The following is a 14,379-nucleotide window of genomic DNA, read 5'->3' as shown; positions in this document are numbered from 1 at the left end:
TTAAACTGAAGCATTTGGAGGGGGAGAAAATCACTCCCTTTTCTGTTGCTGCTCATTATTGTATCTGTATGTCAGTGGTTCTTAACTAGGGATTATTTTGACAGTCATGGAACATTTGGGATTCTCTGAAGACATTTTTCTTCAGCAGTGGGGTGGGCACTCTAGGCATCTATTGGCTGGAAGCCAGGGATGTTGCTAAACATTCTATAATGCACAGGACATCCCCCCACATCAGTGAATTATTCAGCCCAATAGTGCCAATGTTGAGAAACATTATCATATTTTTATTTTCTTCTTTTCTCTTTTTCTGATGTGATAGGAGGAGGGATATCAAGAAATATAGCACATAATGAAAGGCTTCAGATGGTCTTATGGGACTTAATTATTTAACTAGAGGTGATTAATGGCAACACTGGAGGCAAGAGAATCCCTACCCAAGGTCAGTAAGGGAATTGCTTTAGATAAGCTCACTTAAAAGTTTAATTTGGGGGGCGCCTGGGTGGCTCAGTGGTTAAAGCCTCTGCCTTCGGCTCAGGTCATGATCTCAGGGTCCTGGGATCGAGTCCCGCGTCGGGCTCTCTGCTCAGCAGGGAGCCTGCCTCCTCCTCCTCCTGTCTCTCTCTCTGCCTGCCTCTCTGCCTACTTGTGATCTGTCTGTCAAATAAATTAAAAAAAAAAAAGTTTAATTTGGGGGCACCTGGGTGGCTCAGTGGGTTGAGCCTCTGGCTTCGACTCTCAGGGTCCTAGGATCGAGTCCCTCATTGGGCTCTCTGCTCAGTAGGGAGCCTGCTTCCCCCTCTCTCTCTCTGCCTGCTTGTGATCTCTCTCTCTATCTGTCAAATAAATGGATAAAATCTTTTAAAAAAAAGTTTAATTTGAAAACCATGGTTCAGTCTAACTGTAATAGAAAACACTTGACTTTGGTGAGTTACTGCTCTGATGCTATCTCTCCTTACAAATGATAAGTATAATAACAATTTGAAACATTTTTATCATGAGTTCTCTTTTAAATTCACATTATAGATTACAGAAATCCTTATTCAGTTGCTGGGGGATCAATTCTTGACCTTCTATCTATGTCAAATCGAATTCGGCACTTGAAACGTTATCATAGCTAACAATAGTGGCAGTTACATATTTTATTTAGTCCTATTAACAAGCCTGTTAAGTAGATAGTACGCTCCTTTTATAGATGACAAAACTTGGGCAGAAAGGTTAAGTGAAGAGCCAGATCTACATATATAATATGTCAGGGCCAAGATGAAAACCAGTGTGTGTATCTGGAGTGTGTATGACTTCTGTGTCCTACTGATACTGCTAAGAAGGAACAAACCAGCTATGTGTCCGCACTGAATAAATTAAGGACCAGTAAAAATCACACTCCCAAAGGCCTTCGTACTGTATGAGGCACTTAATTACTAGCAATCCCTCAATGAATATGTATTGATTTACATTTTTTTAAAAATGTGCTTGCTGAAATATATTGTTTAGGAATGGCACACAGAATACCGAGCTATGCCCCAGGCCAAGACACTAACAAGGGTTCTTCTATGAACTAATCACAGAGCCTTGGACAAATGACTTAATTTATCTGAGACTAAGTTTTAAAACCAGAATAATAATACCTGCTGGGCCTACTTCCCAATGTTGGGGTCATATACAGAGAAGTTCTTGGGAAAATGAGATTTGTTGAATAACTGAAAGACTTTACAGACTCAGTTTCCAAATTCAAAGAAGCCCATTAGACAGGGAACCACTCCTTTGGAAAAACCAGCTCAACCCTACTACACAGACTTGATGATGGTATAAACCTACCTCAATATCCCACCACGAGTCTGCCTGATGACTTCATTCTTTCCTTGGATCCTACTTCTCTGAACCTGTTTTTCTGGCTTTTTCACTTGATTCCATCACCCCTCCATCCAAACTAATGAACAGCTTTTCCAAAGTCATTTTCTAGAGATAAAGAAAAGAATGTTGCCCACCAGAGGTTAGACTCTCAGGGGCGTTCTGTTCAAAGAACACAAGAAATTTCTGTTCCTTTCTCTTACCCCAGGCTGTATTAATCATATTTTTTACTTTCTATTACCATGTTTTGACATCTTAAAAAATCCTGGCTGGGGAGCAACTGCCCTTATCAGGGCTAGCCAATTTGTAGAGATTTCGAAGCTTTCAGCTCCTGGCATGTCTTTGATATGCAAACCAGCCGATCCAGAGCTGGAGCTCCTTTATCTAGCCCTTATACCCCAGCAGGCAATATTCCTCTGCCTCCATCATCCCAGGACCAAGTGCCAGGCAATTAGGGACCACCCATATAGCCCCAAATCCAAGGAAATTATCCAAACTAGCCAACTGTTCACTCTGCCCTGACTTACCTTTCCCACAGGAACCCAAATAAAGATTCTCACCTAAACATACTGCTTGCTCCTGTCTTTTCTTCCTAACCAAAACCTGGTGTTCCTCCTGTAGCCTTATGTGGTGAGCTGTGCCTCTTGTTTCCAGGGGAACTGTGAGTAACGTTAATTTTCTTTCAGTGGCATTGACCTCTCTGTGTCATTACTTAGTCACCTTTACAATAAGATCTAAGCACAGAACATGATCCCAGCGGATCTTTTCATAGCCAGAGGCTAAAGTAGCTTAAAAAGAAGTGGAGTAACTAGTGTTGTTGTTTGTTTGTTTTTTAAAGAACTTATTTATTTATTTGAGACAGAGAGAAAGACAGAGATATCTAGCAGGGAGTAGAGGGTAGTGGGACTGGATCTCAGGGTCCCTGGGTCATGACCTGAGCCAAAGGCAGATGTTAAACCAACTGAGCTACCCAGGTGCCCTGGAGTAACAAGTATCATCAAGTCTTCCACTTCCCAAGGAGGTGATCAGGGTGAGGACCTACTTATTCTGTGATTCTAATTCCTTTAATTATCAGTCCTTGATCTATGTTAAAACAATGAGGAATTCGTAAACTTAAACTTACAGTTTCTTTGTAAGAAGGGACCGGGGATGTAGTATTAGCCCCACCGTTCTCTTTGTTTTCAATCCTTGAACTGAACTCCTTTCTTCTCATTCCCTTTCTTATTTATTCCCTTATTCTCTTATTTATTGTCCCTTATTTCCTTATTTATGGTCTTTGTCTTAATGTCATGAGAATAGACTGGCAAATTACATTTAGACCTTACAGACCTCTCTCCCTAGTATATATATATATATGGACCATTTTAGTCCATTCAGAATGTTATAACAAAATGCCATGCACTGGAGAGGCTTAATAACGGCAAACATTTATTTCTCACAGTTCTGGAGGTTGGGAAGTCCAAGATCATGACACAGACAGCTGTCTGGTGAGACCCTACTTCCTGATTCACAGAGGGCAGCTTGTCTCTTCCTTGTATCCTCACCATGGCAGAAGGGGAAGGGATCCCTATGGGGTCTCTTATTAAGAGCACTAATCCCATTCATGAGGGGGCCATTATGGTGACCTAAGCACCTCCTTAAGGCCCCACCTCCTAATACCATCACACTGGACATTAGGTTGAAACTTACTAATTTTGGGAGGACACATTCAGACCAGAGCATTTCATACCATAAGAAAGTAGGTAATTTGCCCACAGACTGCAGAGCTGATCACTGCGGGAGATCCCTCCTGTCATCCTTTACCCTATTCCCTTCACCCTGAAGGAAAACACAAGAAGAGGGAAGGGTGGTTCTAGTTCTATGTCCCGGACCCCGTTTTCCTGTCCTGTCCTTTTTGAGATGACCTATGGAAATGTGGCCCAGAGGTGCCATCTTCTTTTCTACAGCTGTTCTTGGTGCCTAATTCTTTCTTCATTTATTCAACTAACTGTAAATACAGGCGTGTTGAGGCCAGATGCCTGGTCCGCGTGGTTCAAGTCAGCGTCCGCGCCTGGCACATCATGAGCAATCAACAAACACCTGTTAAATGAATGAACCATTATTTTCCCGAGCGTTTCTGTGCGCTGGTTACAGCTCTAAAAGCTGAGAATAGGGAAGTGACGGCTACATGGCGCTTCCTTTGGAGGCTGCCACTAGGGAACTAATCCAGACGCGAAGTACTGTGCCGAACCGAGGACGTCCCTCCCGGCTGAAAGCGGAGCAGGGCGGCGCTGGGTGGCGTGCGCGTCTACCGGGTCCACGTTGGTCCGGTTCAAGCACCTCCGGCTCCCGCAGCGCCGGACGACGGACAGCGCCACTAACAGACGCGGAGAGGCTCAACGCGAGACGATTCCTCCCGACAGACTGGCCTGGCGGCGTCTGCTCTCGCTCCCGGACGCCTCCCGGTGCTCCAGGGTTCGCGGGCACACACCTGTCGACTGCCTCGGCCCAGCTGCGGCTCAGTGCTGCAGGACTCCAGGGAGCGATGCCCTTCCCCCGCCTCCTCCAGGTAGCGGGGGGGGGGCCTCCAAGGAAAAATTCCCGTAAACATAAACAAAAACAGCAAAACCCCGCCACGTTCTTCCTCGCGACCCCACCCACTTCGCTCTGGACGCGGCGCGGACTCGGGTTTGAAGGCAGAGTTTGTGCCTGAAGCGCAGCCTAGAGGGCGGCTTGGGGCACTGCGCCATCCCCGGCTGCTTCCCGCGGGTACCCGCGCAGGGTGCGGGGCGTCCTCGGGAGGCGGGGCGTCCTCGGGAGGCGGGGGGGCTTTCACTTCCGTCCGGAGCCGCGAACCGAGACTGCGGCGCTCCCTCTCCAAACCTCGGGTTTCAGCTGGAGCCGGAGAAACCTGCGGTGCCCGCGGGCCCGTCTCACGCACGGAATTCCAAACAGAACTTGAAGTTCTTGTATCTTACACCCGAAGAACTGCGACGGACCGCCAGGAGGGCGCGCGGCTGCGGCGTGGCGGGCCCACGGGAAGCAGCCACAGCCGCTCCGCAAGCCGGCGGTGTGTGAGTCTCCTCTTTGAGCCAGCTTTTGCCAACCCGCCCGGCCTCGGAAGCCCAGGGAACGTACTTTTACTTAAGAGTTCTGATGCCCTATTACATACCCTGCCTGACGTCTCCACACACTGCCAACGCTAGCATTGCTGCGTGGCGAATACGGGCCTGGGGGTGGGATTAGCAAAGGAAAAATTAGGACTAGCAAAGGAAAAATTAATTTCCCACTACGTTTATTGCATCTGTATCCTCCTGTCACTTGTGTCTTACTTAAGGAAAATGTTAGACTTCACCAGACAGTTCAACTGACAATTTCAACATTTCCACCTACAAAAGTTTCCTAATGGAAAAAGTCTTCCGTCTCGATAAGCATGCATTTTTGTTTGTGTTTCATAATATACAGAACTTTATTACCCGCCGTGGGACACAGAAAACCAATCACTACATTTTACAGTCACCCTCATCGATTTTCTGCATCTATCCTTAGGATTGAATACTTAACTTGACTGCAGGTTAACTCAGCTGTGGCTTTAACTCTTTGACTAAGGGGAATTATTTTACACATTCAAAACTTAAAAAAAAATAAGTAAATAATTATGATGAAAATAGTGTTTGGAGTCTTCCTGGTCTTGCTGCAAGAACTGATTGAGGTGCACAAAATCCTTGACCTTGGACAATTTTCTCCCAAACATCAAAACTTTGGTCTGATTCCAAATGTGAGCCTGGGACCACGAAAGTGAACTGGACAATCTTTTCCTGCACATGACCCTGTCTTTCTTTGCAATGGTCACCAAGCTTCACAGACCTTTCGAAACTGTTTACAGTCACTTGGCAGTGCTCCTGAAAACATGGGGGAAGATGGTATGTGAAGGGCCTAGAAGGGCCTAGAATGATGTTAATCAACCAGAGCACAGCTGCTCCATAATAAGCACCCATTACGTGTTCATGGAAAGCATGAATGATGCGTGAATTAATGTACGGTGCTCACTGTGAGAGGTCTGTTACTCAAACTTTAACAGACGATTATGAGTTCCGAACTCTCTTTTATCATCATTTATGTCTTTATCACTAAAACGCTTCCTGCTTTGGGAATTTGACGGCAGCTTGGTACAGTCCTGAGGGCACCTGTCTCGCTCTGATTTCGGCACCCGGGGTGGTAGTGCCAGGCAGAGGGCCAACAGGATCCACAGAGGAGCTGTCCAGCGGCTCCTGCCTCTTGCCAACAGCTTCTGGAACCAGCCCCGACGCGCGTGGGTGCATTCACTTCAGCGAGGGCTTCTGTGGCCGGGCGTGGCTATCTGTGAGTGCGTTATCCCAAGGTCACCCCGACCTCTATGAAGGTATTGGAGCGGCCTGAAATGTCCACAGGAAAGAGGGGAAGGTCTTGCGCGGGGATCTGGGGCGAGCCTTTCCTCTCCGCCTCCTTAGGAAAACAGTCTGACCGCCTGAAGGGTCCAACCCCCGAAAGAGGGGGGAGAGGCCCCCGACCCCATCCATTCCAAGCCCCAGAGGAAACCTGGGCGCTCCTCCACCCCGCGCTGGGGCCATAGGCGCAGAGGCGAGGCCTCGCGGTGAGGCCGGCTGTCCGGTGAAGCCTCTTTGGTCACCGCAGCGGACTTCGCAGCGCCGAGTGTGGTGCCGCCCCAGTTAGCACAGGGATTGGGACCTCCTTCTTAGGCGTCTGGGGAGGGTCTCGGCCATACACGCAAAGATCCCCGGCGTTCCTCTCAGTGCTACGGCTTGCTCAGCATCAGTCCAAGGTCAATTTTGCTATGGTGCTGGAAAAGCAAATGGGGAGACTGATGGGGTCACACTTCATTCCTTTCTCACTTCTGTGTTTGTCTGAGGGAGATTTGCTTGGAACTTTCTTTACCCGATCGTCACTTAGATGTAAGGAAATATAATCTTATGCCCGAGCAATCTTTTTTTTTTTTTTTTTTTTTTTTGTAGATGACCGCATTTAATCATTGGAAAACTCTGGCTAATTGCGTTGCTCCAGAAAGAGGAATCTTTCTGAGATCCCAGCACTCATTGTAACATTCGATATTTCTAGAATGTGGAATAGTTTGTTGGAATTTATTTTCCAAAAAGGAGGTAGAGTTCTGATGCTATTACTAATTTCCAACCAGTTTTTAAAAGGCCAAACAATGCTGAAAAGTAAATTAGCTGTAAATACAGAAGGGAAAATACTAGCTACAAAAATTAGTGAAAACAACTATTGAAAACTGGTTCCTCTTTTTTCTTGTCTTCCAGCAATTGTCTTCCTATTTCAATCCCCAGTTTTGCAAGAGAAAAAGCAAAGCAAAATATCCACATCTTATACTTAGATTACAGATATTGTCATCAAATTATTCAAATGAACAACTGAAGTTTCTTTTCTCTTTGATTTGGAGATCTAACTACCTATTGAAAAGTAGGTAGAAACTTTGGGCAGAAGTTATTTCTCCCCTATTGGGCAGAAACTTTATTTAGGACAGGACTCACCAGTAGCTGAAGCACTGGTTCTTTTCAATTTGTATATGCAAGCTAAACCTTCCTTGATCTTCTCAGATGGAACAATTCTACCAAACAAAGTAGAAAGTGTTCCCTAATTTGGAGTGTGTTTTGGAAGGAATAAGTTTGCTGAGAGCAAAAGCTCTTCTTTTCTTTTCCAACTAATACCATTTTTATGCAAGTATCTAGTTTTAAAATGAATTTCTCAGCCTACCAGATTTCTGTATCTTTAGTCTTAGATTTATTTTGTAATATAAAAAAGGGACAGATTCTTAATTTTAACTTTCTCCAGTATTTATTACCTTGGGTGCCAAGAAAGAGATGCCATAGGTTAGGGCTTTGAAGAAATTACAACCATCCTTACTTCAGAAATTCTTTCCAACTTAGAAGAGCATAAAACTTTCTTCCTGAGATCAAGCAATATTTACTTTTCTTTTCCATGTGTTATCCCCCAGCCTTCCATCCTAATAACAGGAAGGCTTGAGAATTAGTTTTCCATTATATAGACAGAATGAAAACAAGTAGGAGTGGTTTTCATGGTCAACACACTCGTTGAATTTACTTTATTGTCCTTGTAAATATTGTGTGGAGTCTAGTTGATTCTCCACTGTCATAATCTTTATCATATAAAATAATAAAATTAGTACTTTGTCAGTAATGTTATACAGCATTTAAGCAATATCAGTAATTTCTAAAATTGCTTTATTGGCTATATGGGAGCTTAAGCCTTGACAGCATAGCTATGGTTCCTTAAAATGGACTAAATTTGAATAAACTGTAGCCTGTGTCTTTAGTATTCTCATTATTATATAAACATTTTGTTACTTTGTACACCTCTTTAAATATTTCAGTTACCTTTAAGATTTAATTTTTTAATAGGGCAGAGGGAGAGGGAGAGAGCATCTCAAGGAGACTCTGTGCTGAGTGCAGAGCCAGAGATGGGGTGGGTGCTCCACTTGGGGCTCCATGCGGGACTCTGTCTCACAACCCTGAGATTAAGGGCCCTGAGATCATGACCTGAGCCAAAAGCAAGAGTCAGGCGCTTAGCTGACTGCACTACCCAGGGACCCCTCAGTTGCCTTTAAATTGTTTTGTCCTTAAGCACACCAAAACTTTAAGAGCTTACCCATAGGCTATGTCTACAGAGAATTATTAGAAATAATAACTTGCCCTGAATTAATGCTTGTTTTTTGATGACTTGAAAGTGACATTGTGGGATTTCCCCCATTTGGGGGAATTATTTAGTTGTTATAATGAGAGAGGAAGTATCTCTCCTTTATTGGACCATAAAATGTTGAGGCCAAGGAAGCTCAAATATGGCTAGAGTATAGGAGTAAAAAGGAGACCTGAAATAAGAACCCACATCTCTCAAATGTTCACCTGTTCCAGTATCATTAAGTATCAAGTTAAGATGTCCTGTGGAATTTATTTTAATTGGGCAACTTAGAAGAGTCATATTTATTTTATTTGACTTCTATTGTACATATATATGTGTGTTTTTAAAAAATATCTGAAGCTTATGGATTCCTGGGTGGCTCAGTGGGTTAAGCCTCTGCTCAGGTCATTATCTCAGGGTCCTGGGATCAAGCCCTGCATCGGGCTCTCTGCTCAGCGGGGAGTCTGCTTCCCCCCCCCCCCCGCCTGCCTCTCTGCCTATTCGTGATCTCTCTCTCTCTCTCTCTGTGTCAAATAAATAAATAAATAAATAAATAAATAAATAAAATCTTTTAAAAAAATATCTGAAGGTTAGGACCTGGAGCCTCCTGATATTCCTTTGGTTCTGAGATATCTGACTTCATGAAATGCAATACAAATAAGTTTTCAGAGTTGTCTGGTAACTAGGTTATGGTGGTGTTTGGTAGGACTTTGTTAAAAGGTGGAAGTTCAGTCAGGGTTGGGAGAAAAAAAGGTTGCCCAGAGGAGGTGATCAATTCAAATTGGACTATAAACTACCTTGATTTCAATCCCAGAATCAAAACTCTTTGGATGAATGCCCCTAAAAGCTCGTTTAGATCCTGCTCACTCAAATTTACTGGGGCCCTACCACTACTCATGTGAGAACTGGTGGCCATGCTGAGGGTGACCCTTCAGGTCAGCCTTCCTGCCTGCAGTCATCCGCATATATATTATATATACATAATGGAATACTACTCAGCCACCAAAAAGATGAAGTCTTACCATTTGCAACTATGTGGATGGAACTAAAGGGTATTATGCTAGCAAAATAGGTCAGTCAGAAAGATAATTATCATATATCTCACTGGTATGTGGAATTTAAGAAGCAAAACAGAGGATCATAGGGGAAGGGAGGGAAAAATGAAATAAGGTGAACTCAGAGGGGGAAAGAAACCATAAGAGACTCTTAACTATAGGAAATAAACCGAGGGTTGCAGAGGGGAGGTAGGGGGGGGGAAGGGGTAACTGGGTGATGGGCATTAGGGAGGGCACATGATGTAATGAGCACTGGGTGCTACATACAACTGATGAATCACTGAACTCTACTTCTGAAGCTAATAATACACTATTTGTTAATTAATTGAATTTATATAAAATTAAATAAAATGAGATATTTCTAAAAATGGAGAGGGCTGGACTAGACAGCCATTAGGGCCTTCTCAGTTTTGTGATTTGATGAGAATTGAGGATAGACAGGATTAGGGATTGAATTGTTAAGCCTGTCTTCCAATATGTCAGATGTTTTCAGGGCTATGTTGCCACTGGCCATACTGATTTAACCCTCAGTTAACTCAGCAATTGTCCCTTCCTCTTCTTTGAGCCATCAATATTTTCCTCTTGAGTGAATCATTACCATGATCAGACAAGACAGCTGTAGTATCAACCAAACTTTGAAAACTCTTTGATCTCATATCCCTCTAAAGTTACCACCCTATATTATCTGGTTCCCTTTATAGCAAAACTCATCTAAAAGGTAGCTTATGGTCACTGTCCCTACTTCTGCTTTTCCTTTCTCTTTTGAACCCCTTAGTCCATTGGAAACTCCAGCCAAAGTCAGCTTTGCCCACCATGTTACCAACATGATCTAATGATCAACTCTTAATTTTAAAAAAAGATTTTATTTATTTTAATGATCAACTCTTAATCCTGTTACTTGACCTTTCAGGAGCATTTGACAAGAATTGTCTTTCTCTTTTTTTCTAGAAACCTCAGTTCCAGGACACTACTCCTTTAGTTCTCCTTCTACTTTACTGGTTGTTTTACTGTCTTCTCCGCTGGTTCCTCCTCACCTCGCTGACTTCTAACACCACCCTGGTCCAAACCACCTCATCTCTCTCCTGGATATTGTTGTAGTCTCCTAACTAGTCTTTGTTTCTACTTTTGTCCCTTTTAGTTTATTGTCAATATTGTAGCCAGTGTGGTCCTTTTAAATTAAAATTCTAATGTGTTACACACATGTTCAAAACTCTGTAATGATTTCCCACATCACTAAAGTAAAATCCACAGTTCTTAAGATGACTCAGAAGGCCCTACATGAATAGGCCCAATTATTTTCTTTCTAATCTCATCTACCACTCTTTCTCTCACACCATCTTTTCTAGTCATATTGGCCTTCTTGCTATACCTGGAACTTACAAGGCACACTTTTACCTCAGAGCCTTTGCACCTCCCCCAGATATCTTACATGGCCTTCTCCTTCTCATCCTTTGAGTCTCAACTGTCCTCTTATCAGAGAAACCTTTCCTAGCCTTCTCATAAAATAGCACATTCCTCCATCAGTACTTTACCATTTAACTTGCTTTTATCTTTTTTTAATACCATTTATCATTTCAGATGTTTATTTACCTAAAGAAGAACTGTTCTAAGGCTGGTTATTTAAAAGACAAGTCACTGCCCTCCTTTGAATGCTGGTTTCTTTTTTCTTTCTTTCTTTAAAAAAATTTTTATTTATTTATTTATTTATTTATTTATTTGACAGAGAGAAAGAGATCACAAGTAGGCAGAGAGGCAGGCAGAGGGCAGAGGAAGCAGGCTCCCTGCTGATGTGGGGCTTGATCCCAGGACCCTGGGATCTTGACCTGAGCTGAAGGCAGAGGCTTTAACCCACTGAGCCACCCAGGCGCCCTACAGTCTAGGTTCTGTTAGCAAGAAAGAAGCGGGGACAATGACAGTTGGATGGACATCTCAACAGTGTTTCCTACACTTGTGATGAGTCAAAACTCCCATTTTGTTGGCTATTTTTTGTCTAAATAGGTTGCTCTCACGTTTCTAGGTAGCTGCTCGTTTAAATCAAGGCAGTTCCTCCCATTTATATCTATTATATTTAATTGTGTTCACTCATAGGAAGTATTATCTCTTACTTGTTGCCAAATAGTGAACCACTTTGAAACTTAGAGGCATAGAACTATTTATTTACTCACTATTTTGCAGTTTGGTCTGGACTTACCTGGATGGATCTTTCGCTGGTATCATCTAGGCTCATTCAAGTGACAGTAATCTTTTGGTAGGCAGCTGGGGGCTGGGCCTTTCTCTCTCTCCATGTGATCTTTTATGTTTATGGAGATGAGATCAGGCTTCTTCACATGGTCATCAACAGTATATCAAAAAGGGCAAGCCCCAAAGTGCACATACTTATCAAGTTTCTGTTGGTGTTACATGAGCTCATGTCCCATTGAGCAGAGCAAGTCACATGGCTAAGTGCGGAGTCTCCCTAAGAGGATACTACACGTGAACATGGATACCAGGAGGCTTGATCTGAGGAGGATGATTATGTACCAGTGGACCACAGGAGAAGACTATTGAAAAGAGAAGAAAAATTACTGGAAGAATTGTGAAACTCAAAGCATTCTTTTTAGAATGCTGTATAACTTCTCTAAGATGTGACAGAGTGAGATGCAAAAATGAGAATTCAGCAGGGTAAAACTCTTACTTTGCACAATTTAGTATATATTTAAAAATTAATAAGTTAATTATCTAAAAATGAATTCAAGTATGGTTGAAGGTAATAGAACCAGGTATGGGATAAAAATGAAGTATCTTCAGGGCGCCCCGGTGCCTCAGTCAGTTAAGCATCTGCCTTTGGCTCAGGTCATGGGATTGAGTCCTGCATTAGGTTCCCTGCTCAGTGGGGAGCCTGCTTCTCCCTCCCCCTTTACCCCTTCCCCCACTGTGTTCTCACTCTGTCTGCGCTCTCTCTCTCTCAAATAAATAAAAAAATCTTAAAAAAAGAAGAAAAAGTTAAAAAAATGAAGCATCTTTCTAAATTTCTTTCTCTCTCTCTCTCTCTCTCTTTTTTTTTTTTTTTTTAAGATTTACTGATTTATTGGAGAGAGAGGGACAGCAGAAGCAGTAGGGGCAGAGGGAGAAGGAGAGAGGATCTCAAGTGGACTCTTCACTGAGCATGGAGCTGGATTTGGGGCTGGATTCCAGGACTCTGAGATCATGACCTGAGCCGAAACCAAGAGTCAGACACTTAGCCGATTGAGCCACCCAGGTGCCCTAATATTTTTCTTTCTTTCTTTAATTAATTAATTAATTTTAATTTTTTTCCAAGATATTTTATTTGTTTATTTATTTGAGAGAGTGAGAGAGTGTGCATGCGTGTGTGAACCTGTGAGGCGGGGGGAGGGGCAGAGGGAATCTCAAGTGGAATCTTGAGCAGACTCCCTGCTGAGCACGAGTCCAGTTCTGGGATGGATCTCAGATCTGAGCTGAAACCAAGAGTCAGATGCTTACCTGATTGAGCCACCCAGGTGCTCCCTAAATATTTTTCTTATACAAAACAACAAAGCTTTGTCCTGATTTAGTATTTGTCTATTGGTCTTATTTTACCCAACATCACTGGGTTGTAAAAACAAAAGTCAAGTTGTTATTTAAAAAGAACGAGAAACTTGCCTTCAGCCTGTCAACTTAATTAACTACTTGGCTACATATCCTAAAAACACATGTGCTTCCTGCTCTGGGTTAAGAATGGAATAAGTGACTTCTGAGAGCTTCTCTTCTGTTATACCGTTCTTTTTGTGACTAGTAGACACTGAAATGTCTGTTAAGTCATCAGAGGAGAGAAAGTTTCTTGCTGAAATATATTTTTTCCTTATGATGTCTTCATTCTGGATGCTCTCCCAGCAGAATCCATTTCTCCCGTGCTTGCAATCATACTAATCCACAAGTCATTCCATCTTTCTCTGTTGTTCAACTGTAAAGAATTCTAAGCTTCTTACTTTTCCTCCCTTCTCTTCCTCTTCTCTCCTGCTCCTCTAGCTCCTCTTTCTCTCTTCCCAGTTCTTTTTTATTATTCTTTTCTCTCAAATCAACTCTTTACATGATTTAAAATTAAGCAGCTGAAATTAAATAAAGTCCTCTGTTGTCATTACCAGGGCTAAAATTATAGATCATATTGTTATGGCCTTTGGTTTGATCTTGGAAATCAGGGGACTACCTCCTTCATGTTCAGTGATGGGAAGCTGCTTTTTCGCCATGCACTTAACACAATTTTGCATTTGTTACTTTTCCCGGAGAAGAATAAAATATGTCACATAGCTGTTTAATATTAGGGATGTCTAAATTAATCAGTTGTGAAAAATAAGAAACCGAAGAAGATTGATGGCATGCAGATAGTTTGATGTATTTTATTAAGAACTACACTACCAAAATATACTTAAATCTTGGGACAACTGATAATGTCTACAATTTAGACCACAGACCACAAATCCATGAATGCACACCAGTGTTGGACTGGATTCAAAGGATGTCTTTTTTTTTAAATATTTTATTTATTTATTTGACAGAGATCACAAGTAGCAGAGAGGCAGGCAGAGAGAGAGGTGGAAGCAGGCTCCCTGCTGAGCAGAGAGCCCGATGCGGGGCTCGATCCCAGAACCCTGGGATCATGACCTGAGCTGAAGGCAGAGGCTTTAATCCACTGAGCCACCCAGGCGCCCCAAAGGATGTCTTTATTTAAAAAAATTAAACCACAGTTTTCAGGAGAAGGTTTCCTGTTTCAGTAATAACTTATAATTTCCTTTTAATTCTCCAAGTATTT

This window comes from Enhydra lutris, unplaced genomic scaffold (genome assembly GCF_002288905.1).
Source record: "Enhydra lutris kenyoni isolate GAN:26980312 unplaced genomic scaffold, ASM228890v2 scaffoldscaffold58, whole genome shotgun sequence".
Classification (NCBI taxonomy): Eukaryota; Metazoa; Chordata; class Mammalia; order Carnivora; family Mustelidae; genus Enhydra; species Enhydra lutris.
The sequence above is the reverse complement of the archived record's forward strand: the minus strand, read 5'-3'. Positions refer to the sequence as shown.